Genomic DNA, 27,124 nt, shown 5'->3' on the forward strand with positions numbered 1-27,124 from the left:
CCCCCCGGGGGAAGATATGGGCCATATGGGCGATAGGAGGGGAGCACACCAGCCCACAAGGGGTGGCGCCCCCCTTATGGTAGGAGGCCGAATAGGAGAAGGAGGTGGTGATGGGGAACGTAGTAATTTCAAAAAAATTCCTACGCACACGCAAGATCATGGTGATGCATAGAAACGAGAGGGGAGAGTGTGTCCACGTACCCTCATAGACCGAAAGCGGAAGCGTTAGCACAACGCGGTTGATGTAGTCGTACGTCTTCACGATCCGACCGATCAAGTACCAAACGCACGGCACCTCCGAGTTCAGCACACGTTCAGCTCGATGACGTCCCTCGAACTCCGATCCAGCCGAGCTTTGAGGGAGGGTTCCGTCACCACGACGGCGTGGTGACGATGATGATGTTCTACTGATGCAGGGCTTCGCCTAAGCAGCGCTACAATATTATCGAGGTGGACTATGGTGGAGAGGGGCACCGCACACGGCTAAAAGATCCACGAGATTGTTGTTGTGTCTTTGGGGTGCCCCCTGCCCCCGTATATAAAGGAGCAAGGGGGGGAGAGGCGGCCGGCCAAGAGAGGGGCGCGCCAGGAGGAGTCCTACTCCCACCGGGAGTAGGACTCCCTCCCTTCCTTGTTGGATTAGGAGAAGGGGGAAAGAGGAGAGAGAGAGAGGAAGGAAAGGGCGGCGCCGCCCCCTCCTTGTCCAATTCGGACTAGAGGGGGAGGGGCGCGCGGCCTGCCCTAGCCGCCTCTCCTCTTCTCCACTAAGGCCCATGTAGGCCCATTAAACCCCTGGGGGGTTCCGGTAACCTCCCGGTACTCCGGTATATATCCGATAACCCCCGGAACCATTCCGGTGTCCGAATATAGTCGTCCAATATATCAATCTTCATGTCTCAACCATTTCGAGACTCCTCGTCATGTCCGTGGATGACATCCGGGACTCCGAACTACCTTCGGTACATCAAAAATATAAACTCATAATATAACTTTCATTGAAACTTTAAGCATGCGGACCCTACGGGTTCGAGAACAATGTAGACATGACCGAGACACATCTCCGGTCAATAACCAATAGCGGAACCTGGATGCTCATATCGGCTCCCACATATTCTACGAATATCTTTATCGGTCAAACCGCATAACAACATACGTTGTTCCCTTTGTCATCGGTATGTTACTTGCCCGAGATTCGATCGTCGGTATCTCAATACCTAGTTCAATCTCGTTACCGGCAAGTCTCTATACTCGTTTCGTAATACATCGTCCCGCAACTAACTCATTAGTTACAATGCTTGCAAGGCTTCTAGTGATGTGCATTACCGAGTGGGCCCAGAGATACCTCTCCGACAATCGGAGTGACAAATCCTAATCTCGAAATACGCCAACCCAACAAGTACCTTCGGAGACACCTGTGGAGCACCTTTATAATCACCTAGTTACGTTGTGACGTTTGGTAGCACACAAAGTGTTCCTCCGGTAAATGGAAGTTGCATAATCTCATAGTCATAGGAACATGTATAAGTCATGAAGAAAGCAATAGCAACATACTAAACGATCAAGTGCTAAGCTAACGTAATGGGTCAAGTCAATCACATCATTCTCCTAATGATGTGATCCCATTAATCAAATGACAACTCTTTGTCTATGGCTAGGAAACATAACCATCTTTGATCAACGAGCTAGTCAAGTAGAGGCATACTAGTGACACTCTGTTTGTCTATGTATTCACACATGTATCATGTTTCCGGTTAATACAATTCTAGCATGAATAATAATCATTTATCATGATAGAAGGAAATAAATAATAACTTTATTATTGCCTCTAGGGCATATTTCCTTCAGTCTCCCACTTGCACTAGAGTCAATAATCTAGTTCACATCGCGATGTGATTTAACACCAATAGTTCACATTACCATGTGATTAACACCCATCGTCATGTGACCACAACCCAAAGGGTTTACTAGAGTCAATAATCTAGTTCACATCGCTATGTGATTAACACCCAAAGAGTACTAAGGTGTGATCATGTTTTGCTTGTGAGAGAAGTTTAGCCAACGGGTCTGCCACATTCAGATCCGTATGTATTTTGCAAATATTCTATGTCTTCAATACTCTCCACGGAGCTACTCTAGCTAATAGCGCCCACTTTCAAAATGTATCTAGATCGAGACTTAGAGTCATCCAGATCGGTGTAAAAGCTTGCATCGACGTAACTCTTTACGATGAACCTTTTGTCACCTCCATAATCGAGAAACATATCCTTATTCCACTAAGGATAATTTTGACCGCTGTCCAGTGATCTACTCCTAGATCACTATTGTCCTCCCTTGCAAAACTCAGTGTAGGGTATACAATAGATCTTGTACACAGCATGGCATACTTTATAAAACCTATGGCTGAGGCATAGGGAAAGACTTTCATTCTCTTTCTATCTTCTGCCGTGGTCGGGCTTTGAGTCTTACTCAATTTCACACCTTGTAACACAGGCAAGAACTCTTTTCTTTGACTGTTCCATTTTGAACTACTTCAAAATCTTTTCAAGGTATGTACTCATTGGAAAAACATATCAAGCGTCTTGATCTATCTCTATAGATCTTGATGCTCAATATGTAAGTAGCTTCACCAAGGTCTTTCTTTGAAAAACTCCTTTATGCTTTCCAGAAAATTCTACATTATTTCCGATCGAAAATATGTCATTCACATATACTTATCAGAAATGCTATAGTGCTCCCACTCACTTTCTTGTAAATACAGGCTTCACCGCAAGTCTGTATAAAACTATATGCTTTGATCAACTCATCAAAGCGTATATTCCAACTCCGAGATGCTTGCACCAGTCCATAGATGGATCGCTGGAGCTTGCACACTTTGTTAGCATCCTTTGGATCGATAAAACCTTCTGGTTGCATCATATACAACTCTTCTTCCAGAAATCCATTCAGGAATGCAGTCTTTACATCCATTTGCCAAATTTCATAATCATAAAATGCGGCAATTGCTAACATGATTCGGACAGACTTAAGCATCGCTACGGGTCAGAAAGTCTCATCGTAGTCAATCCCTTGAACTTGTCGAAAACCTTTTCGCAATAAGTCGAGCTTTATAGACAGTAACATTACCGTCAGCGTCAGTCTTCTTCTTGAAGATCCACTTATTCTCAATGGCTTGCCGATCATCGGGCAAGTCAACCAAAGTCCACACTTTGTTCTCATACATGGATCCCATCTCAGACTTCATGGCCTCAAGCCATTTCGCGGAATCTGGGCTCATCATCGCTTCCTCATAGTTCGTAGGTTCGTCATGGTCAAGTAACATGACCTCCAGAATCGGATTACCGTACCACTCTGGTGCGGATCTTACTCTGGTTGACCTACGAGGTTCAGTAGTAAATTGATCTAAAGTTACATGATCATCATCATTAGCTTCCTCACTAATTGGTGTAGTAGTCACAGGAACTGATTTCTATGATGAACTACTTTCCAATAAGAGAGCAGGTACAGTTACCTCATCAAGTTCTACTTTCCTCCCACTCACTTCTTTCGAGAGAAACTCCTTCTCTAGAAAGATTCCAAATTTAGCAACAAAAGTCTTGCCTTCGGATCTGTGATAGAAGGTGTACCCAACAGTCTCTTTTGGGTATCCTATGAAGACACATTTTTCCGATTTGGGTTGGAGCTTATCAGGTTGAACTTTTTTCACATAAGCATCGCATCCCCAAACTTTAAGAGACGACAACTTTGGTTTCTTGCCAAACCACAGTTCATAAGGAGTCGTCTCAACGGATTTCGATGGTGCCCTATTTAACGTGAATGCAGCCGTCTCTAAAGCATAACACCAAAACGATAGCGGTAAATCAGTAAGAGACATCATAGATCGCACCATATCTAGTAAAGTACGATTACGACGTTCGGACACACCATTACGCTGTGGTGTTCCAGGTGGCGTGAGTTGCGAAACTATTCCGCATTGTTTCAAATGAAGACCAAACTCGTAACTCAAATATTCTCCTCCACGATCAAATCGTAGAAACTTTATTTTCCTGTTACGATGATTTTCAACTTCACTCTGAAATTCTTTGAACTTTTCAAATGTTTCAGACTTATGTTTCATTAAGTAGATATACCCATATCTGCTCAAATCATCTGTGAAGGTTAGAAAATAACGATACCCGCCGCGAGCCTCAACACTCATCGGACCACATACATCAGTATGTATGATTTCCAACAAATCTGTTGCGTGCTCCATTGTTCCGGAGAACGGCGTTTTAGTCATCTTGCCCAAGAGGCATGGTTCGCAAGCATCAAGTGATTCCAAAAGCCCATCAGCATGGAGTTTCTTCATGCGTTTTACACCAATATGACCTAAACGGCAGTGCCACAAATAAGTTGCACTATCATTATTAACTTTGCATCTTTTTGGCTTCAATATTATGAATATGTGTATCACTACGATCGAGATCCAACAAACCATTTTCGTTGGTGTGTATGACCATAGAAGGTTCTATTCATGTAAACAGAACAATAATTGTTCTCTAATTTCAATGAATAACCGTATTGCAATAAACTTGATCAAATCATATTTATGCTCAACGCAACACCAAATAACACTTATTTAGGTTCAACACTAATCCCGAAAGTATAGGGAGTGTGCGATGATGATCATATCAATCTTGGAACCACTTCCAACACACATCGTCACTTCACCCTTAACTAGTCTCTGTTCATTCTGTAACTCCTGTTTCCAGTTACTAATTTTTAGCAACCGAACAAGTATCAAATACCCAGGGGCTACTATAAACACTAGTAAGGTACACATCAATAACATGTATATCAAATATAGCTTGTTCACTTTGCCATCCTTCTTATCCGCCAAATACTTGGGGTGGTTCCGCTTCTAGTGACTAGTCCCTTTGCAGTAGAAGAACTTAGTCTCAGGCTTAGGTCCAGACTTGGGCATCTTCACTTGAGCAGAAACTTGCTTGCCGTTCTTCTTGAAGTTTTCCTTCTTCCCTTTGTCCTTTCTCTTCAAACTAGTGGTCTTGTCAACCATCAACACTTGATGTTTTTCTTGATTTCTACCTTCGCCGATTTTAGCATCGCGAAGAGCTTGGGAATTGTTTTCGTTATCCCTTGCATATTATAGTTCATCACGAAGTTCTACTAACTTGGTGATGGTGACTAGAGAATTCTGTCAATCACTATTTTATCTGGAAGATTAACTCCCACTTGATTCAAGCGATTGTAGTACCCAGACAATCTGAGCACATGCTCACTGCTTGAGCTATTATCCTCCAACTTTTAGCTATAGAACTTGTTGGAGACTTCATATCTCTCAACTCGGGTATTTGCTTGAAATATTAACTTCAACTCCTGGAACATCTCATATGGTCCATGACGTTCAAAACATCTCTGAAGTCCCGATTCTAAGACGTTAAGCATGGTGCACTAAACTATCAAGTAGTCATCATATTGAGCTAGCCAAGCGTTCATAACGTCTGCATCTGCTCCTGCAATAGGTCTGTCACCTAGCGGTGCATTAAGGACATCATTCTTCTGTGCAGCAATGAGGATAATCCTCAGATCACGGATCCAATCCGCATCATTGCTACTAACATCTTTCAACTCAGTTTTCTCTAGGAACATATCAAAATAAAACAGGGGAACTAAACGCGAGCTATTGATCTACAACATAGATATGCTAATACTACCAGGACTAAGTTCATGATAAATTAAAGTTCAATTAATCATATTACTTAAGAACTGCCACTTAGATAGACATCCCTCTAATCCTCTAAGTGATCACGTGATCCAAATCAACTAAACCATGTCCGATCATCACGTGAGATGGAGTAGTTTCAATGGTGAACATCACTATGTTGATCATATCTACTATATGATTCACGCTCGACCTTTCGGTCTCAGTGTTCCGAGGCCATATCTGCATATGCTAGGCTCGTCAAGTTTAACCTGAGTATTCCGCATTTGCAACTGTTTTGCACCCGTTGTATTTGAACGTAGAGCCTATCACACTCGATCATCACGTGGTGTCTCAGCACGAAGAACTTTCACAACGGTGCATACTCAGGGAGAACACTTATACCTTGATAATTTAGTGAGAGATCATCTTATAATGCTACCGTCAATCAAAGCAAGATAAGATGCATAAAAGATAAACATCACATGCAATCAATATAAGTGATATGACATGGCCATCATCATCTTGTGCTTGTGATCTCCATCTCCGAAGCACCGTCATGATCACCATCGTCACCGCCTTGACACCCCGGAGGAAAGTAGAACTTGATGAGGTAACTGTACCTGCACCAATGTAGAGGCATGCAAGCTGTCCTCCAATGCGCAGGCTCACCGGGAAGCGTGCGAGCTGTACGCTCGCAGGCTCACTGGGAAGCGAGCCCTTTGACTTCCATGGCCGCCCGCCTTCCTCTCCATTAATGGCGCCCGAGCCGCTGTTTAATACGGGCGGCCTTACTATTCGCCTCCCATTCCCCTCCCTCCCGCAGACCTCCACCAACGCCATGGCGTAGAATGATCATCTGCCACTAGTCTTCAAGTTTGGTGATGTCGACTCCGAGCCGGAGGAGATAGAAAATAAGGAGGAATGGGGCCACATGGACATGCCCAGAACGAGCTGGCCGCGGCGGTTGCTGCCCCCGCTCCCGTTCCAGCACCCATCCCCGCGCCCGCGCCAGCGACCATCCCCGTAGCATTGACGGGCTGGTCGCAGAGCTAGAAGCCGCGGGTGTCAGCAAGGTCTCCGCGGACCCGTGCGAGCTCGTGTACATGCGAGCGCCAGCGGCTGTGCCCGTGCCCGTGCGCGCCCCTCCACGCACCGTGGCGCCGACCCCCGTGCATTTGGCTGCACCCGCCGTGCCCGTGCGCGCGCCCCCTCAGCGGCATGGGACGTTGCCGTCGACCGCTTCCTCTCAGCGGCATAGGACGCTGCCGTCGACCGCTACCTCTCAGCGGCGCCAGTTGCCGTCCTCCCCGCCCTGCCCGTCGATCGCGCGACGACATGATGTTTGATTTACAAGTGAAGAACATTTTGTGCTGCCTTGAAGACTTCAACAACGGCGTCCCTGAGGACGACAACGACAACGATGGCGCGGCATAAAATGAATATAAATTCTCGATCATATGAATATAAATTCGCAGTGCGACTGAATGAAAGATATGGTTTCAACGAACTTGCGTTTTTCTCTCTTCATGTACAGACTTATCAAACGATTTTCTTTTGAAAAAACGTCAATGGTTTTTAAATATAAAACACTCATCACAAACGTTTTAGTTAGAACACCCGGATGCAAACCGACAACTTCCCCAGGAAGCCAAGGGAAAATGTGCCGAGCAGGATTTTTGCATCCCTTCAACGCAAACGGTTGTTTTGCATGACCCGTGTGCAACCACGTACAAACAATTGGGTAAGATTTGCATATCTGTCATTTTGGGTATGTTGCCACTTGTCAAACTGGAAAGATTGACATTTGTTTATCTAGTAACATTGCCATTTGTCAGCCTTGTAACACTGCAATTTGTCAAAATATGCAGCTAAAAATCACTAGCACTATCTAATTTTTGCAACTAAAATCACTAGTACTGTTCATATGGACACCACTAGCAGGCGTGAGTTGATGGACGCATATGCAAATGTACCATTGATTACATACAACAAGTCATCAGCCCACAACGACAACTAGGATACATGTTGGATTATAGATCATTTCCAACAAAACATAGTAAAGTAAAGTTTTTCTCACACAACAAGTAACAAAGCGATGAAATGAACTTCAACTCAACCACTCGTCGGCGTTGGAAACACTTGCTTTGAACCAGAAGTGATTCTCTGGAAAGGGCCAGCTACTATCAGTCTCGAGACCAACGCAGGACTGATCATCTAGGCTGAAGCAGCATATGTCAGGACCCATATTGGGATGGTAGGGAAGCATCATAGCAATGTCCGAGGTATAGATACAGTTGCTTCTCATAAATGGTAGTAACGTTGTGTCAACAACAGCTGGATCACCTTCCACCATCATTGGATAGTTTTGTCCAAGGAAGAGCGAGTTTCCTCCAAGACTTTCAATACCGAACCAGGGAGAAGGTGTTGGTGCTAGTACACTAGTATCCATCCCGAATACCCTGCAACGGATGTTGGAATAGGTCCGTGAAGGAAATATGCCCTAGAGGTAATAATAAAGTTGTTATTTATATTTCCTTATATCATGATAAATGTTTATTATTCACGCTAGAATTGTATTAACCGGAAACTTAGTACATGTGTGAATACATAGACAAACAGAGTGTCACTAGTATGCCTCTACTTGACTAGCTCGTTAATAAAAGATGGTTAAGTTTCCTAGCCATAGACATGAGTTGTCATTTGATGAATGGGATCACATCATTAGAGAATGATGTGATTGACAAGACCCATCCGTTAGCTTAGCACTATGATGGTTTAGTTTATTGCTATTGCTTTCTTCATGACTTATACATGTTCCTATGACTATGAGATTATGCAACTCCCGAATAACGGAGGAACACTTAGTGTGCTATCAAACGTCACAACGTAACTGGGTGATTATAAAGATGCTCTACAGGTGTCTCCGATGGTGTTTGTTGAGTTCGCATAGATCGAGATTAGGATTTGTCACTCCGATTGTCGGAGAGGTATCTCTAGGCCCTCTCGGTAATGCACATCACTATAAGCCTTGCGAGCAATGTGACTAATGAGTTAGTTGCGGGATGATGCATTACGGAACGAGTAAAGAGACTTGCCGGTAACGAGATTGAACTAGGTATAGTGATACCGACGATCGAATCTCGGGCAAGTAATATACCGGTGACAAAGGGAACAACGTATGTTCTTATGCGGTTTGACCGATAAAGATCTTCGTAGAATATATAGGAACCAATATGAGCATCCAGGTTCCGCTATTGGTTATTGACCAGAGATGTGTCTCGGTCATGTCTACATAGTTCTCGAACCCGTAGGGTCCGCATGCTTAATGTTCGATGACGATAGGTATTATGAGTTTATGTGTTTTGATGTACCAAAGGTAGTTCGGAGTCCCGGATGTGATCACGGACATGACGATGAGTCTCGAAATGGTCGATACATAAAGAATGATATATTGGATGATGTTTTTCGGACACCGGATGAGTTCCAGGGGTCACCGGATAAATTCGGAGTGCCGGAAGGGTTATCAGAACCACCGGAGAAGTAATGGGCCTTATTGGGCCTAGGTGAGAGAGAGAGAGGGGCAGCCAAGGGCTGGCCGCGCGCCCTCCCATGGGCCTAGTCCGAATTGGACTAGGGGGAGGGGCGGCGCCCCCTCCTTCCTTCTCTTTCCCCTCTCCTTCCTTCGTCTCCTAGTTGGACTAGGAAAGGGGGAAACCTACTCCTACTAGGAGTAGGATTCCTCCCCCTTGGCGCGCCCTGTGAGGGCCGGCCGGCCTCCCCCTTGCTCCTTTATATACGGGGGCAGGGGGCACCCCATAGACACAAGTTGATCTTTAGCCGTGTGCGGTGCCCCCCTCCACCATATTCCACCTCGCTCATATCTTCGTAGTGCTTAGGCAAAGCCCTGTGCCGGTAACTTCATCATCACCATCGCCCCATCGTCGTGCTGACGGAATTCTCCCTCGGCCTCAACTGGATCAAGAGTACGAGGGACGTCATCGAGATGAACGTGTGCTGAACACGGAGGTGCCGTACGTTCGGTGCTGAGATCGGTTTGATCGTGAAGACGTACGACTACATCAACCGCGTTGATATAACGCTTCCGCTTTCGGTCTACGAGGGTACATGGACACACTCTCCCCGCTCGTTGTTATGCTTCTCCTAGATAGATCTTGCGTGATCATAGGATTTTTTTTGAAATTACTGCATAACCCAACAGTGGCATCAGAGCCAGGTCTATGCGTAGATGTTATATGCACGAGTAGAACACAAAGAGTTGTGGGCGATAATAGTCATACTGCTTACCAGCATGTCATACTTTGATTTGGCGGTATTGTTGGATGAAGCGGCCCAGACCGACATTACATGACCGCGTTCATGAGACTGATTCTACCGACGTGCTTCGCACACATGTGGCTAGTGGGTGTCTGTTGATTTGGATCACGTGATCACTTAGATGATTAGAGGGATGTCTATCTAAGTGGGAGTTCTTAAGTAATATGATTAATTGAACTTTAATTTATCATGAACTAAGTACCTGATAGTATTTTGCATGTCTATGTTGTTGTAGATCAATGGCCCATGCTACTGTTCCTTTGAATTTTAATGCGTTCCTAGAGAAAGCTAAGTTGAAAGATGATGGTAGCAACTACACAGACTGGGTTCGTAACTTGAGGATTATCCTCATTGCTGCACAGAAGAATTACGTCCTGGAAGCACCGCTAGGTGTACCACTCGTGCCAGCGAGTGCAGACATTGTGAATGCCTGGCAGACACGTGTTGATGACTACTCGATAGTTCAGTGTGCCATGCTTTATAGCTTAGAACCTGGACTTCCACGACGTTTTGAACGTCATGGAGCATATGAGATGTTCTAGGAGTTGAAGTTAATATTCAAGCAAATGCCCGGATTGAGAGATATGAAGTCTCCAATAAGTTCTATAGCTGCAAGATGGAGGAGAATAGTTCTGTCAGTGAACATATACTCATAATGTTTGGGTACCACAACCACTTGACTCAACTGGGAGTTAATCTTCCTGATGATAGTGTCATTGACAGAGTTCTTCAATCACTTCCACCAAGCTACAAAAGCTTCATGATGAACTATAATATGCAAGGGATGGATAAGACAATTCCCGAGCTCTTCGCGATGCTAAATGCTGTGGAGGTAGAAATCAAGAAGGAGCATGAAGTGTTGATGGTCAACAAGACCACTAGTTTCAAGAAAAAGGGTAAAGGGAAGAAGGGGAACTTCAAGAAGAACGGCAAGCAAGTTGCTGCTCAAGTGAAGAAGCCCAAGTCTGGACCTAAGCCTGAGACTGAGTGCTTCTACTGCAAAGGGACTGGTCACTGGAAGCGGAACTGCCCCAAGTGTTTGGCGGATAAGAAGGATGGTAAAGTGAAAGGTCTATTTGATATACATGTTATTGATGTGTACTTAACTAATGCTCGCAGTAGCGTCTGGGTATTTGATACTGGTTCTGTTGCTCATATTTCCAACTCAAAACAGGGGCTACGGATTAAGCGAAGATTGGCTAAGGACGAGGTGACGATGCGCGTGGGAAATGGTTCCAAAGTCGATGTGATCGCCGTCGGCGCGCTACCTCTACATCCACCTTTGGGATTAGTTTTAGACCCGAATAATTGTTATTTGGTGCCAGCGTTAAGCATGAACATTATATCTGGATCTTGTTTGATGCGAGACAATTATTCATTTAAATCGGAGAATAATGGTTGTTCTATTTATATGAGTAATATCTTTTATGGTCATGCACCCTTGATGAGTGGTCTATTTTTGTTGAGTCTCGATAGTAGTGATACACATATTCATAGTATTGAAGCCAAAAGATATAAGTTCAATAATGATAGTGCAACTTATTTGTGGCACTGCCGTTTGGGTCATATTGGTATAAAGCGCATGAAGAAACTCCATGCTGATGGGCTTTTGGAATCACTTGATACTTGTGAACCATGGCTCATGGGCAAGATGACTAAGACTCCATTCTCCAGAACAATGGAATGAGCAACAGACTTGTTGGAAATAATACATACTAATGTATGCGGTCCAATGAGTGTTGAGGCTCGTGGCGGGTATCGTTATTTTCTGACCTTCACAGATGATTTGAGCAGATATGGGTATATCTACTTGATGAAACATAAGTCTGAAACATTTGAAAAGTTCAAAGAATTTCAGAGTGAAGTGGAAAATCATCGTAATAAGAAAATAAAGTTTCTACGATCTGATCGTGGAGGAGAATATTTGAGTTACGAGTTTGGTCTTCATTTGAAACAATGCGGAATAGTTTCGCAACTCACGCCACCTGGAACACCACAGCGTAATGGTGTGTCCGAACGTCGTAACCGCACTTTATTAGATATGGTGTGATCTATGATGTCTCTTACTGATTTACCACTATCATTTTGGGGTTATGCTTTAGAGACGGCTGCATTCACGTTAAATAGGGCACCATCTAAATCCGTTGAGACGACACCTTATGAACTGTGGTTTGGCAAGAAACCCAAGTTGTCGTTTCTGAAAGTTTGGGGCTACGATGCTTATGTGAAAAAGCTTCAACCTGATAAGCTCGAACCCAAATCGGAGATATGTGTCTTCATAGGATACCCAAAGGAGAATGTTGGGTACACCTTCTATCACAGATCCGAAGGCAAGATATTCGTTGCTAAGAATGGATCCTTTCTAGAGAAGGAGTTTCTCTCGAAAGAAGTGACTGGGAGGAAAGTAGAACTTGATGAGGTAACTGTACCTGCTCCCTTGTTGGAAAGTAGTCATCACAGATATCAGTTCGAGTGATTCCTACACCAATTGGTGAGGAAGCTAATGATGATGATCATGAAACTTCAGATCAAGTTGCTACTGAATCTCGTAGGTCAACCAAAGTAAGATCCGCACCAGAGTGGTACAGTAATCCTGTTCTGGAAGTCATGTTACTTGACCATGACGAACCTACGAACTATGAGGAAGCAATGATGAGCCCAGATTCGGCGAAATGGCTTGAGGCCATGAAATCTGAGATGGGATCCATGTATGAGAACAAAGTGTGGACATTTGTTGACTTGCCCGATGATTGGCAAGCCATAGAGAATAAATGGATCTTCAAGAAGAAGACTGACGTGGATGGTAATGTTACTGTCTACAAAGCTCGACTTGTTGTGAAAGGTTTTCGACAAGTTCAAGGAGTTGACTACAATGAGACTTTCTCACCCGTAGCGATGCTTAAGTCTATCCGAATCATGTTAGCAATTGCCGCATTTTATGATTATGAAATTTGGCAAATGGATGTAAAAACTGCATTCTTGAATGGATTTCTGGAAGAAGAGTTGTATATGATGCAACCAGAAGGTTTTATTGGTCCAAAGAGTGCTAACAAAGTGTGCAAGCTCCAGCGAACCATTTATGGACTGGTGCAAGCCTCTCGGAGTTGGAATAAACGTTTTGATAGTGTGATCAAAGCATACGGTTTTATACAGACTTTTGGAGAAGCCTGTATTTACAAGATAGTGAGTGGGAGCTCTGTAGCATTTCTAATATTATATGTGGATGACCTATTGTTGATAGGAAATGATATAGAATTTCTGGACAGCATAAAAGGATACTTGAATAAGAGTTTTTCAATGAAAGACCTTGGTGAAGCTTCTTATATATTGGGTATCAAGATCTATAGAGATAGATCAAGACGCTTAATTGGACTTTCACAAAGCACATACCTTGATAAAGTTTTGAAGAAGTTCAAAATGAATCAAGCAAAGAAAGGGTTCTTGCCTGTGTTACAAGGTGTGTAGTTGAGTCAGACTCAATGCCCGACCACTGCAGAATATAGAGAGAAAATGAAAGTTATAACCTATGCTTCAGCCATAGGTTCTATCATGTATGCAATGCTGAGTACCAGACGTGATGTGTGCGTTGCTATTAATTTAGCAGGGAGGTACCAAAGTAATCCAGGAGTGGATCACTAGACAGCGGTCAAGAACATCCTGAAATACCAGAAGAGGACTAAGGATATGTTTCTCGTTTATGGTGGTGACAAAGAGCTTGTCGTAAATGGTTACGTCGATGCAAGCTTTGACACTGATCCGGATGACTCTAAGTCACAAACTGGGTATGTATTTATATTGAACAGTGGAGCTGTCAGTTGGTGCAGTTCTAAGCAAAGCGTCGTAGCGGGATCTACGTGTGAAGCGGAGTACATAGCTGCTTCGGAAGCAGCAAATGAAGGAGTCTGGATGAAGGAGTTTATATCCGATCTAGGTGTCATACCTAGTGCATCGGGTCCAATGAAAATCTTTTGTGACAATACTGGTGCAATTGCCTTGGCGAAGGAATCCAGATTTCACAAGAGAACCAAGCACATCAAGAGACGCTTCAATTCCATTCGTCATAAAGTGTCGGAAGGGCACATAGAAATTTGCAAAATACACACGGATCTGAATGTTGCAGACCCGTTGACGAAGCCTCTCTCATGAGCAAAACATGATCAGCACCAAGACTCTATGGGTGTTAGAATCATTACTGTGTAATCTAGATCATGGACTCTAGTGCAAGTGGGAGACTGAAGGAAATATTCCCTAGAGGCAATAATAAAGTTGTTATTTATATTTCCTTATATCATGATAAATGTTTATTATTCATGCTAGAATTGTATTAACCGGAAACTTAGTACATGTGTGAATACATAGACAAACAGAGTGTCACTAGTATGCCTCTACTTGACTAGCTCGTTAATCAAAGATGGTTAAGTTTCCTAGCCATAGACATGAGTTGTCATTTGATGAATGGGATCACATCATTAGAGAATGATGTGATTGACAAGACCCATCCTTTAGCTTAGCACTATGATCATTTAGTTTATTGCTATTGCTTTCTTCATGACTTATACATGTTCCTATGACTATGAGATTATGCAACCCCCGAATACCGGAGGAACACTTAGTGTGCTATCAAACGTCACAACGTAACTGGGTGATTATAAAGATGCTCCACAGGTGTCTCCGATGGTGTTTGTTGAGTTGGCATAGATCGAGATTAGGATTTGTCACTCCGATTGTCGGAGAGGTATCTCTGGGCCCTCTCGGTAATGCACATCACTATAAGCTTTGCAAGCAATGTGACTAATGAGTTAGTTGCGGGATGATGCATTACAGAACAAGTAAAGAGACTTGCCGATAACTAGATTGAACTAGGTATAGTGATACCGACGATCGAATCTCTGGCAAGTAATATACCGATGACAAAGGGAACAACGTATGTTGTTATGCAGTTTGACCGATAAAGATCTTCGTAGAATATGTGGGAACCAATATGAGCATCCAGGTTCCGCTATTGGTTATTGACCGGAGATGTGTCTCGGTCATGTCCACATAGTTCTCGAACCCGTAGGGTCCGCACGCTTAACGTTCGATGACGATTGGTATTATGAGTTTATGTGTTTTGATGTACCGAAGGTAGTTCAGAGTCCCGGATGTGATCACGGACATGACGAGGAGTCTCGAAATGGTCGAGACATAAATAATGATATATTGGATGATGTTATTCGGACACCGGATGAGTTCCGGGGGTCACCGGATAAATATCGAAATGCCGGAAGGGTTATCGGAACCACCGGAGAAGTAATGGGACTTATTGGGCCTAGGGGAGAGAGAGAGAGAGAGGGGCAGTCAAGGGCTGGCCACGCGCGCCCCCATGGGCCTATTCCGAATTGGACTAGGGGGAGGGGCGGCGGCCCCTCCTTCCTTCTCTTTCCCCTCTCCTTCCTTCTTCTCCTAGTTGGACTAGGAAAGGGGGAAACCTACTCCTACTAGGAGTAGGATTCCTCTCCCCTTGGCGCGCCCTATGAGGGTCGGCCGGCCTCCCCCTTGCTCCTTTATATACCGGGGCAGGGTTGGCACCCCATAGACACAAGTTGATCTTTAGCCCTGTGCGGTGCCCCCGTCCACCATATTCCACCTTGGTCATATCGTCGTAGTGCTTAGGCAAAGCCCTGCGCCGGTAACTTCATCATCACCGTCGCCACGCCGTCGTGCTGACGGAATTCTCCCTCGGCCTCAACTGGATCAAGAGTACGAGGGACGTCATCAAGCTAAACGTGTGCTGAACACGGACGTGCCATACGTTCGGTGCTGAGATCGGTCGGATCATGAAGACGTACGACTACATCAACCGCGTTGATATAACGCTTCCGCTTTCGGTCTACGAGGGTACGTGGACACACTCTCCCCGCTCGTTGCTATGTTTCTCCTAGATAGATCTTGCGTGATCGTAGGAATTTTTTTGAAATTACTGCATAACCCAACAGTCCAGAGAGTTCGACCATGCGAGACAGCACCTGCTTCCTTAGTAACATCAGCAGTTCCCTGTATACACACAAGAAGAGGTGATCCATCGGAATAAGTTGCCAGGCGCCACCGAGTATATGGGTCCTGCTCGTCCTCATTCTCGTGATCATCAGCATCGTCATCTCCCCCTTGGTTATAAAAAATTTCTAGTATAGGTGGTGGAATGTTCACAGGACCTTGGAAACACAAGAAGGTTAATTAATTAGTAAAGGGAAACTAGCTAACCCGCATGCATGTGGATGAAACAATTATAATTATGGTGGAAGACAAACATACCGAAAGCATCAGGATTCCATGCAAAAACATTGCCACAAGTGATGGCAGCAAACACAAGACCCTCATATTGAATTGCATCACAGTACTCATCCATGTACAAAAATTGATTTTTGAGCAATATCCATCGAGGCGTGGAAGTAAGGACGGCAACAAGCTTGTCGAAGATAGCAACAACTTCATAGTCCGTGTAATCCCGAGAGCGGTTGGGAACTCGACAAATTGCTATCTTCCATAGACGACTGTCACCATGATCGCATTTGAACTCACGTAGAATACCGGTGTACTCAACCTCTGGGCAGCAGTCTGAGATTTTTGGAAGTGGAACCCGGTGACGAGTGTACACATTCACAAGTTCCCACTCGCAGTTGTACCCAATATAAACAACCCAATCTCCATTTGTGCCTGCCCAAGCCTTGCCCTCAAGCGATGGCATCTTAACATCATATGTATCATTATCAAGCGGCATCAACTTGCACAAGGCAAGGCTTCCTTCGTCCCTGCGCCAGTCAGCAGGGTCACGACGAAGAAGATAGGGGAGATCAAACCGCTCCTGGACCCTTGGGTTCCTTGTAATGATGTTATTAGTTGAGTCGAGAATGGTCTTGAACGAACCTGCCATCCTAGCTGAGGTGATGACGTTGCACCGATCAATGAGTTCCTCCACCACGTCATCATTCAGATTGGGGCAAGAATAACGGGGTCGTTTCCGGCCTGTTCCCTCCATGGAGAAGATGATCGAACAATGGCATAAGGAAGGGTGAAGGCAAATGGAGGGAGGAAGAGCATGCGACAGCAGTTCCAAATCGAGAGGGAATGAAAGGCGAAGAGGCGGTGGACGGTTGCCATGGTACACGAAGAGGTGTCGGGGGAGCGAACGGTTGCCACAGAGGTCACACACAGACGACAAGGTGAAAGCACAAGTGCTCCCTGGGTGATTTTGGTAATTAATGTCAACATATCTCTTGTTGGACTAATGTTTTCATCTAGTATATTTCAGACAATTTCATCAGATGGAGTGGCATGGACAAGCGGATATGGAACCCCTTCTAGATGCTAAGGACAAAGGATTGGCTCAAGCTCAAAGCTCAGGACTCTACATTTTTCTATTTCAGTGATCCAAGATCACATTGAGTCCATAGGAAAGCCAATACTATTAAAAGGGGATGAGGTGTTGCTTAATGGCTTTCTTGCTTAAAGTGATTAGTGATATGCTCCAAAGCCCTCAACCACTTTCTCATATCCACATATGTCCCAAACCAAAAAGTCAAACTCGGCCCCACCGAAACTTTCTATCCGGCGCCACCGAGTTCACTTGACATAGCCACTGCCAAAACCCTAATCAATTCGGTCGCACCGATGGGATCTCGGTCTCACCGAGATGGGCTTGCAAAGTCTCTGTTGCCTATTGCAATAATTTTGGTCATACCGAGATTTGCAATCGGTGCCACTGAGTTTGCTTGGCCAACTCTCTGTTTTACTTATTACCGAAATCGGTCCCACCGAGTTCGAGTAATCGGTCAAACCGAGATAAGGCTTTACCCTAACCCTAGCACATCGGTCCCACCGAGTTGATCATATCGGTCCCACCAAAATGCCTAACGGTCACATTATGAACTTAATCGGTCTGACCGAGTTTTCTGATTCGGTCCCACCGAGTTTGGTAAATTGTGTGTAACGGTTAGATTTTGTGTGGAGGCTATATATACCCCTCCACCCACTCTTCATTCGTGGAGAGAGCCATCAGAACATGCCTACACTTCCAACATACATTTTCTGAGAGAGAACCACCTACTCATGTGTTGAGACCAAGATATTCCATTCCAACCACATAAATCTTGATCTCTAGCCTTCCCCAAGTTGCTTTCTACTCAAATCATCTTTCCACCAAATCCAATCCTATGAGAGAGAGTTGAGTGTTGGGGAGACTATCATTTGAAGCACAAGAGCAAGGAGTTCATCATCAACACACCATCTATTACCTTTTGGAGAGTGGTGTCTCCTAGATTGGTTAGGTGTCACTTGGGAGCCTCCGTCAAGATTGTGGAGTTGAACCAAGGAGTTTGTACGGGCAAGGAGATCGCCTACTTCGTGAAGATCTACCCTAGTGAGGCAAGTCCTTCGTGGGCGTTGGCCATGGTGGGATAGACAAGGTTGCTTCTTCGTGGACCCTTCGTGGGTGGAGCCCTCCGTGGACTCGCGCAACCGTTACCCTTCGTGGGTTGAAGTCTCCATCAACGTGGATGTACGATAGCACCACCTATCGGAACCACAGATAAAAAATATCCGTGTCTCCAATTGCGTTTGCACACTCCAATCCCTTCCCTTTACATTCTTGCAATTTGCATGCTTTACTTTCCGCTGCTCATATACTCTTGTCATGCTTTCTTGATATGTATTGTGAATGTTTAAACTTGGGCTAAAACTCCACTCAACTTGAAGAAATTAAAAACTGCTACTTTTCTTGCTAAGGGTCTATTCACCCCCCTCTAGACACCTCTTCTAGATCCTTTCAATTAGTATCAGAGCATTGGTCTCCATTGCTTTGGTTTAATCACCATTGGAGGAAGATGGATGAGTCTACGTTGGGGAGTCTTCGACATAGAGTGCCTATACTTGATGGAGAGTTCTTTCATGAGTGAAAAATGAGATGCTTGAGATTTTCAATGTATATCATTTGAGCAAGTACATTACTACTCCTTGTGCTCGCCTTGTTGATCCTTTGCATCCTACCCTTGATGAGTCTATTGACATGATTTGCAACCTTAGAACTGTTAATCTTATCACTAGAGGTTTGCCTAGAAATTTGATTAGATGTTTGCCTACTCTTGATTGTGCCTACACCATATGGAGATTTCTCTAGGAAAGATTTCCAAACTATTCCTGAAAAATCTAGATGAAATTCTTCATAAGTCAATTGCCTTGAATAAAATGAATACTAGTGATCCTAAGTTTGATGATTGTCTATTTGAGCTTCGTGGCCTCATGCGTGCCAAAGGAGATGTAGAAATCATTAGCAATATCGTATCCGAAGCCATTAGATTTCATAAAGATGACTATTGTGATGATCATTTATCTAATGAATCACTCTCTCTAGGGATTGATCCATCATATGATGATGCTGAACATGGATACTATGATGAGGATAATGATAGTGACTATGATCTTGATGATGCGATGAGACACTTTGGTCTTATGGCTAATCTTCGTGGCTACATGGCTGGAGGAAAGGAATGGGTCCTTGATAGTGGATGTACCGATCACATGACCAGAGACAAGGATATGTTTCGTGAGCTTGCTGAAAACGACGACCCTCGAAAGTATGTCACTTTTGGTGATAACTCAAAGGGTAAGGTGGTTGGCCTCGTTAAGGTGGCCATCTCACATGATAGCTCCATACAAAATGTCATGCTCGTTGAATCTCTTGGGTATAATTTACTTTCAGTATCTAGACTTGCTGATTTCGGTTTCAATGTCCTATTTACTGAAGTAGATTGCCAAGTGTTTCGAAGAGACAATCATAAAATGGTCTTTACCGGTATACGTAGAGGTGATCTTTACATTGTCGATTTCACTAAAAAGGGTCAACCTAGAACTTGCTTAATTTCTAAATCCTCTAAAGGTTGGTTGTGGCATAGAAGGTTAGGTCATGTGGGCATGCGAAATCTTGATAAGCTTATTAAAGGTGATCATATCCTTGGAGTAAAAGATGTTATATTTGACAAGGATAGACTTTGTAGTGCTTGTCAAGCAGGAAAACAAGTTGGAGGAAGCCACCCCGTGAAGAACATCATGACCACGAGAAGACCGCTCGAGCTACTTCATATGGATCTTTTTGGTCCCAACGCTTACAAGAGTCTCGGTGGTAACTCGTTTGGTTTAGTATAGTCGATGAATTTTCAAGATTTACGTGGGTGTTCTTTCTTGATGATAGGTCCAAAAGATCTTCAAGAACTTCGCTAGGAAGGCCAAAAATCAATTTGAAGTGAAGATCAAGAAGGTTCGCAGCGACAACGGAACGGAGTTCAAGAACGCAAATGTGGATACCTTTCTTGACGAAGAAGGCATTGCACACGAGTTCTCGACCACATACACGCCTCAACAAAATGGAGTTGTTGAGAGGAAGAACCGGACTCTTATTGAGATGGCAAGAACGATGCTTGATGAGTACAAGACACCAAAACACTTTTGGGCGGAAGCGGTTGAGACAGCTTGTCATGCAACAAATCGCTTGTATCTTCACAAGCTACTCGGCAAGACGGCATACGAGCTCCTCACCGGTAACAAACCCCAAGTTGTATACTTTCGAGTATTCGGCTCAAAGTGCTACATTCTTGATAAGCATCGTCGTTCCAAATTTGCTCCTAAATCTCATGAAGGTTGCCTACTTGGTTATGGCTCAAACTCTCACACTTACCGTGTCTACAACAATTTCACCCGAAAGGTTGAAGACACGGTAGATGTGAAGTTTGATGAATCTAACGGCTCGCAAGTAGAGCAATTGCCAATTGATGTAGGAGATAAAGACCCTTCGGAAGCTATCCAAGACTTGTCTATTGGCAAGATCCGTCCAACGGAGGTGAAGGAGAGTACCTCGTCCGTCCAAGTGGAAGCTTCTACCTCACGACAAGGTGAACCAAGAGTTGACACGAAAGCATCCACAAGTGGGACACACCAAGATGAAGAAAACGAGGAAGTACACCAAGATGAACCTCATCAACCTCGTTCTCCACCACGACAAGAGAATGACAACGTCAACAATGAAGAAGGCCAAGAAGAAGAACAAGATGATGAAGAAGATGTTCCACCCCGACCAAAACAAAAGCTCTCACGAGTTCGAGCAAGAGTCGCCAGAGACCATCCCGTCGAGCAAATCTACAATGATATCCAAACCGGGAGAATCACTCACTCTAAATCTCGTTTGGCCAATTTTTGTGAAAATTATTCATTCATCTCTAGCATTGAACCCATGAAGGTTGAAGAAGCATTGGAAGATCCGGATTGGATAAATGCCATGCATGAAGAGCTACACAACTTTGAGAGAAACCAAGTGTGGACATTGGTCGAGAAGCCCGACAACAACCACAACATCATCGGTACCAAATGGGTGTTTCGCAACAAGCAAGATGAAGATGGACAAGTAGTCCGCAACAAAGCACGTCTCGTCGCCAAGGCTACACTCAAGTCGAAGGTATGGACTATGGTGAGACATATGCCCCCGTTGCTAGACTTGAGTCCATCCGCATCTTACTTGCCTATGCTAATCACCATGATATCACCTTGTACCAAATGGACATTAAAAGTGCTTTTCTAAATGGTGAAATTGAGGAGGAAGTTTATGTTAAACAACCTCCCGGCTTTGTTAATCCTAAGAAACCCAATCATGTTTACAAACTTCACAAAGCTCTTTATGGTCTTAAACAAGCTCCTAGAGCGTGGTATAAATGCTTGACCAAGTTCCTTATTGAAAAAGGCTTTGAGATTGGAAAAATAGATTCTACTCTTTTTACTAAAAGGGTTAATGGTGAATTATTTGTGTGCCAAATTTATGTTGATGATATAATATTTGGTTCGACTAACCCTCATTTTAGTGAGAAGTTTGGAAAGCTAATGTCGGAGAAGTTTGAGATGTCTATGATGAGTGAACTCAAATTCTTTCTTGGTTTGCAAATCAAGCAAACTAAGGAAGGTACCTTTGTCTCTCAAACAAAGTACACCAAGGATTTATTCAAGAAGTTCAATATGCAAGAATGCAAAGGTATGAATACACCCATGCCTACTAGTGGACATCTTGATTTGACTAAAGATGGTGAACCGGTTGATCAAAAAGTTTACCGCTCTATGATTGGTTCATTGTTATATCTATGTGCCTCCCGTCCCGATATTATGCTAAGTGTGTGCATGTGTGCACGATATCAAGCGGCCCCTAAAGAATGTCATCTTAAGGCTGTGAAAAGGATAGTGAGATACTTAATACATACACCAAATTTTGGCATTTGGTATCCTAAGAGGTCTTCTTTTGATCTTGTTGGCTACTCCGATTCGGACTATGCCGGAGACAAGGTTGATAGAAAGTCCACTTCGGGTACTTGTCAATTTCTTGGTAGATCTCTTGTGTCTTGGTCCTCCAAGAAACAAAACTCGGTATCCTTATCCACCGCCGAAGCGGAATACATTGCCGCTGGTTCATGTTGTGCTCAATTACTTTGGATGACCCAAACTCTTAAAGATTATGGGATATATGTGAAACATGTTCCATTGCTTTGTGACAATGAAAGTGCTATTAAGATTGCTCACAATCCCGTGCAACATTCTCGAACTAAGCATATTGAAGTTCGTCATCATTTCATTCGAGATCATGTTGCTAAAGGGGATATTGATCTTAAGCATGTTCGTACCGATAAGCAATTGGCGGATATATTCACCAAACCACTTGATGAGAAAGTATTTTGCCGGTTGAGAGGTGAATTGAACATCATTGATGCTTCAAACTTGGAGTAGGAACTCCATTTGGATACATGCAAGGCATGAACCTTTGACTAATCCTTGATATTTCTCTTATGACGATAATCATATGTCTTGGATACATTTGCACCCTTGCATGCTATGTAACCCTTGTAGGTACTTGGATGAATCTAACTCCATGAGATTGCAACTCACTCACATCTTGAGCCTCTACATCACCAAGTCTGTACTCCATGGTGGTTGAAGACAAGGAACCATGAAATCCTTCAACATATCCTTTGACAAATTCCATATATCAAATTTCATTTGGTATCAAATTCCATGATTGTCATGTTGGATGCACAAGTGCCCTTCCTTGCAAGACTAACCCATGTAGGTAGATGAACTCCAATTACAAGTGGTGCTCCCAACTCTTGATGAACTACATCAACCTTGAGCATCCCACACAAGTTCAACTAGATGATCAAGATCAACACCACCACCCAAGGTATGTCATTCCATCTTAGAGAAGCTTTAACCCAAGTCATGGGTCAAAGCAGCTCAACAAGATGCGAATACATCAAGATGCTTAAACGAAAAATGGTAACCCCATTTTGAGCTTAAACGATGAGTATGAACTATGATCAAGTGTTATCACTTGACTCCTAAGTCAATATACTCTAACATAGGTGACTTTGTCGCGAACCAACTCTAGATGAAGTTCTCTAGTGTTTCTCTGTGCTCTTGCATTTGTCTCATGCATATTTGTTTTCCCTTTCAAAAAAACTTCATCTAGATCGCTTTCCTTTTATTTTTGTACTGCATTCCCTGCATCCAATTCATTGCATATCCTTCAGTTAATTCCTTGCAAATCTTTGAGAGATCGTATTTGCCTAGTGAGCTGAGGTGACTATTGCTCTTTCTCTGTGTTGAACTCGGTCCCACCAGTTTTCTACTTTCGGTCCAACCGAATCCTTTCGGTGCAACCGAAGAACACAACTCAGTGCCACCGATTTCACTGCAGAGAAGACAATTTGCCACTTGTTCCTGCATTTTTGCTCCAGCTCCACTCAATGATTCTTGTCCTCTACCAGCATCACATTTTATATGTTGCTTTGTTCTGTGACTCAAGGACCAAACCTATTTTGACTCACACTCCAGAGGATCCCTTCTTGGAAATTGATGTCAAAGGGGGAGAAAGAGTTCACATCAAAGTTGAATCCTTCAAAAGGGGGAGAGAATGCTTCAAACAGAGAGGAATCAGATGCCCCAGATGCTTGGTGTTCAAGAGGAGAGAAGTCACATGTCTTTAAGAGGGGAAAGACATGCCTATGTTATGTTTCTGTGATCTGATCTGTTTTTTTTCTTTTGCTTTGATTTTGTTTCCCTGTCTTCTCCCAGTATCCCATATAAGATTCAGGGGGAGCAAGACATCTAAGGGAAGGAAATCTTCAAATTCATTGCATATCTTTACCTTTTGGGGACATGTCTACATCCAATAGAGTACTTAGTACTCACCCTCTACATGTTATCCCAATCTTGGTACTCTTGTGGCTCTTTTGGTTGCTCTGCTTAGTAGATGTTTCTGTGTTATCTAACCTTGTTTACTCAGGTTCATCTCTTCCAAAGCCAGCTCAAGACCACAAGGTAAGTATATGCATCACACTCATGTGCATGAGGATCTCTTGCCGATGTACATATTGTTTGCAAGAAGGACTCATGAGCATGAAGGTACATTTCCTATATTCACACCATTTGCTCTGATGCATATAGCCAAGATACATGTAACTCATTGCTTGCTCTGTCATTGTTATGCATTCACATGCTCTTACATTCCATGATCACATGAATGCATACATGTAGGGGGAGCCTATGCATGTTACATGTCTTTCCAAAGCTTTACTTGTTATTCTTCATATCTTTATCTAAAGCATTGGTGTATGTTGTCATCAATTACCAAAAAGGGGGAGATTGAAAGCACAAGTGCTCCCTGGGTGATTTTGGTAATTAATGTCAACATATCTCTTGTTGGACTAATTTTTTCATCTAGTATATTTCAGACAAGTTCAACAGATGGAGTGGCGTGGACAAGAGGATATGGAACCCTTCTAGATTCTAAGGACAAAGGATTGGCTCAAGCTCAAAGCTCAGGACTCTACATTTTTCTATTTCAGTGATCCAAGATCACATTGAGTCCGTAGGAAAGCCAATACTATTAAAAGGGGATGAGGTGTTGCTTAATGGCTTGCTTGCTTAAAGTGCTTAGTGATATGCTCCAAAGCCCTCAACCACTTTCTCATATCCACATATGTCCCAAACCAAAAAGTCAAACTCGGCCCCACCGAAACTTTCTATCCGGCGCCACCGAGTTCACTTGACATAGCCACTGCCAAAACCCTAATCAATTCGGTCGCACCGATGGGATCTCGGTCTCACCGAGATGGGCTTGCAAAGTCTCTGTTGCCTATTGCAATAATTTTGGTCATACCGAGATTTGCAATCGGTGCCACTGAGTTTGCTTGGCCAACTCTCTGTTTTACTTATTACCGAAATCGGTCCCACCGAGTTCGAGTAATCGGTCAAACCGAGATAAGGCTTTACCCTAACCCTAGCACATCGGTCCCACCGAGTTGATCATATCGGTCCCACCAAAATGCCTAACGGTCACATTATGAACTTAATCGGTCTGACCGAGTTTTCTGATTCGGTCCCACCGAGTTTGGTAAATTGTGTGTAACAGTTAGATTTTGTGTGGAGTCTATATATACCCCTCCACCCACTCTTCATTCCTGGAGAGAGCCATCAGAATATGCCTACACTTCCAACATACATTTTCCGAGAGAGAACCACCTACTCATGTGTTGAGACCAAGATATTCCATTCCAACCACATAAATCTTGATCTCTAGCCTTCCCAAGTTGCTTTCCACTCAAATAATCTTTCCAGCAAATCCAATCCTATGAGAGAGAGTTGAGTGTTGGGGAGACTATCATTTGAAGCACAAGAGCAAGGAGTTCATCATCAACACACCATCTATTACCTTTTGGAGAGTGGTGTCTCCTATATTGGTTAGGTGTCACTTGGGAGCCTCCGTCAAGATTGTGGAGTTGAACCAAGGAGTTTGTACGGGCAAGGAGATCGCCTACTTCGTGAAGATCTACCCTAGTGAGGCAAGTCCTTCGTGGGCGATGGCCATGGTGGGATAGACAAGGTTGCTTCTTCGTGGACCCTTCGTGGGTGGAGCCCTCCGTGGACTCGCGCAACCGTTACCCTTCGTGGGTTGAAGTCTCAATCAACGTGGATGTACGATAGCACCACCTATCGGAACCACGGATAAAAAATCTCCGTGTCTCCAATTGCGTTTGCACACTCTAATCCCTTCCCTTTACATTCTTGCAATTTGCATGCTTTACTTTCCGCTGCTCATATACTCTTATCATGCTTGCTTGATATGTATTGTGAATGTTTAAACTTGTGCTAAAACTCCACTTCAACTTGAAGAAATTAAAAACGGCTACTTTTCTTGCTAAGGGTCTATTCACCCCCCTCTAGACACCTCTTCTTGATCCTTTCACAAGGGCCGAGTGAACCGCATGCGTATATCCCACACACCTTGATCTGGCTGACCGTTTCTTTTGTGTTGCCTAATCACAAACAGTTCATCCGAGTGAACCGTATGCTGTATATCGCACACACCTTCATCTGGCTGCCCGTTTCTTTTGTGTTGCCTAATCACAAACAGTTCATCCGAGTGAACCGTATGCTGCGTATTCGCACACGCCTTCATCTGGCTGCCCGTTTCTTTTGTTCCTCCTCATCGCAAATAGTTAATTGAACTGAACTGTATGCCCTTCATCGCACACGCAACTAAAACCTGAACCGTGTTTGATGCATCCGTCATCGCAAATGTTTTATACATTTCTGACAGTTTTCACAAACATTTTATACATTTCCGACGATGTTCAAAATGGATCAAGCAAAGAAAGGGTTCTTGCCTATGTTACAAGGTGTGAAGTTGAGTCAGACTCAATGCCCGACCACTGCAGAAGATAGAGAGAAAATGGAAGTCATTCCCTATGCCTCAGCCATAGGTTCTATCATGTATGCTATGCCGTGTACCACACCTGATGTGTGCCTTACTATAAGTCTAGCAGGGAGGTACCAAAGTAATCCAGGAGTGGATCACTGGACAGCGGTCAAGAACATCCTGAAGTACCTGAAAAGGACTAAGGATATGTTTCTTGTTTATGGAGGTGACAAAGAGCTCGTCGTAAATGGTTACATTGATGCTACCTTTGACACTGATCCGGATGACTCTATGTCATAAAGCGGATACGTATTTATATTGAATGGTGG

The sequence above is a fragment of the Triticum aestivum genome, chromosome 2D, assembly GCF_018294505.1.
Source record: "Triticum aestivum cultivar Chinese Spring chromosome 2D, IWGSC CS RefSeq v2.1, whole genome shotgun sequence".
Lineage (NCBI taxonomy): Eukaryota > Viridiplantae > Streptophyta > Magnoliopsida > Poales > Poaceae > Triticum > Triticum aestivum.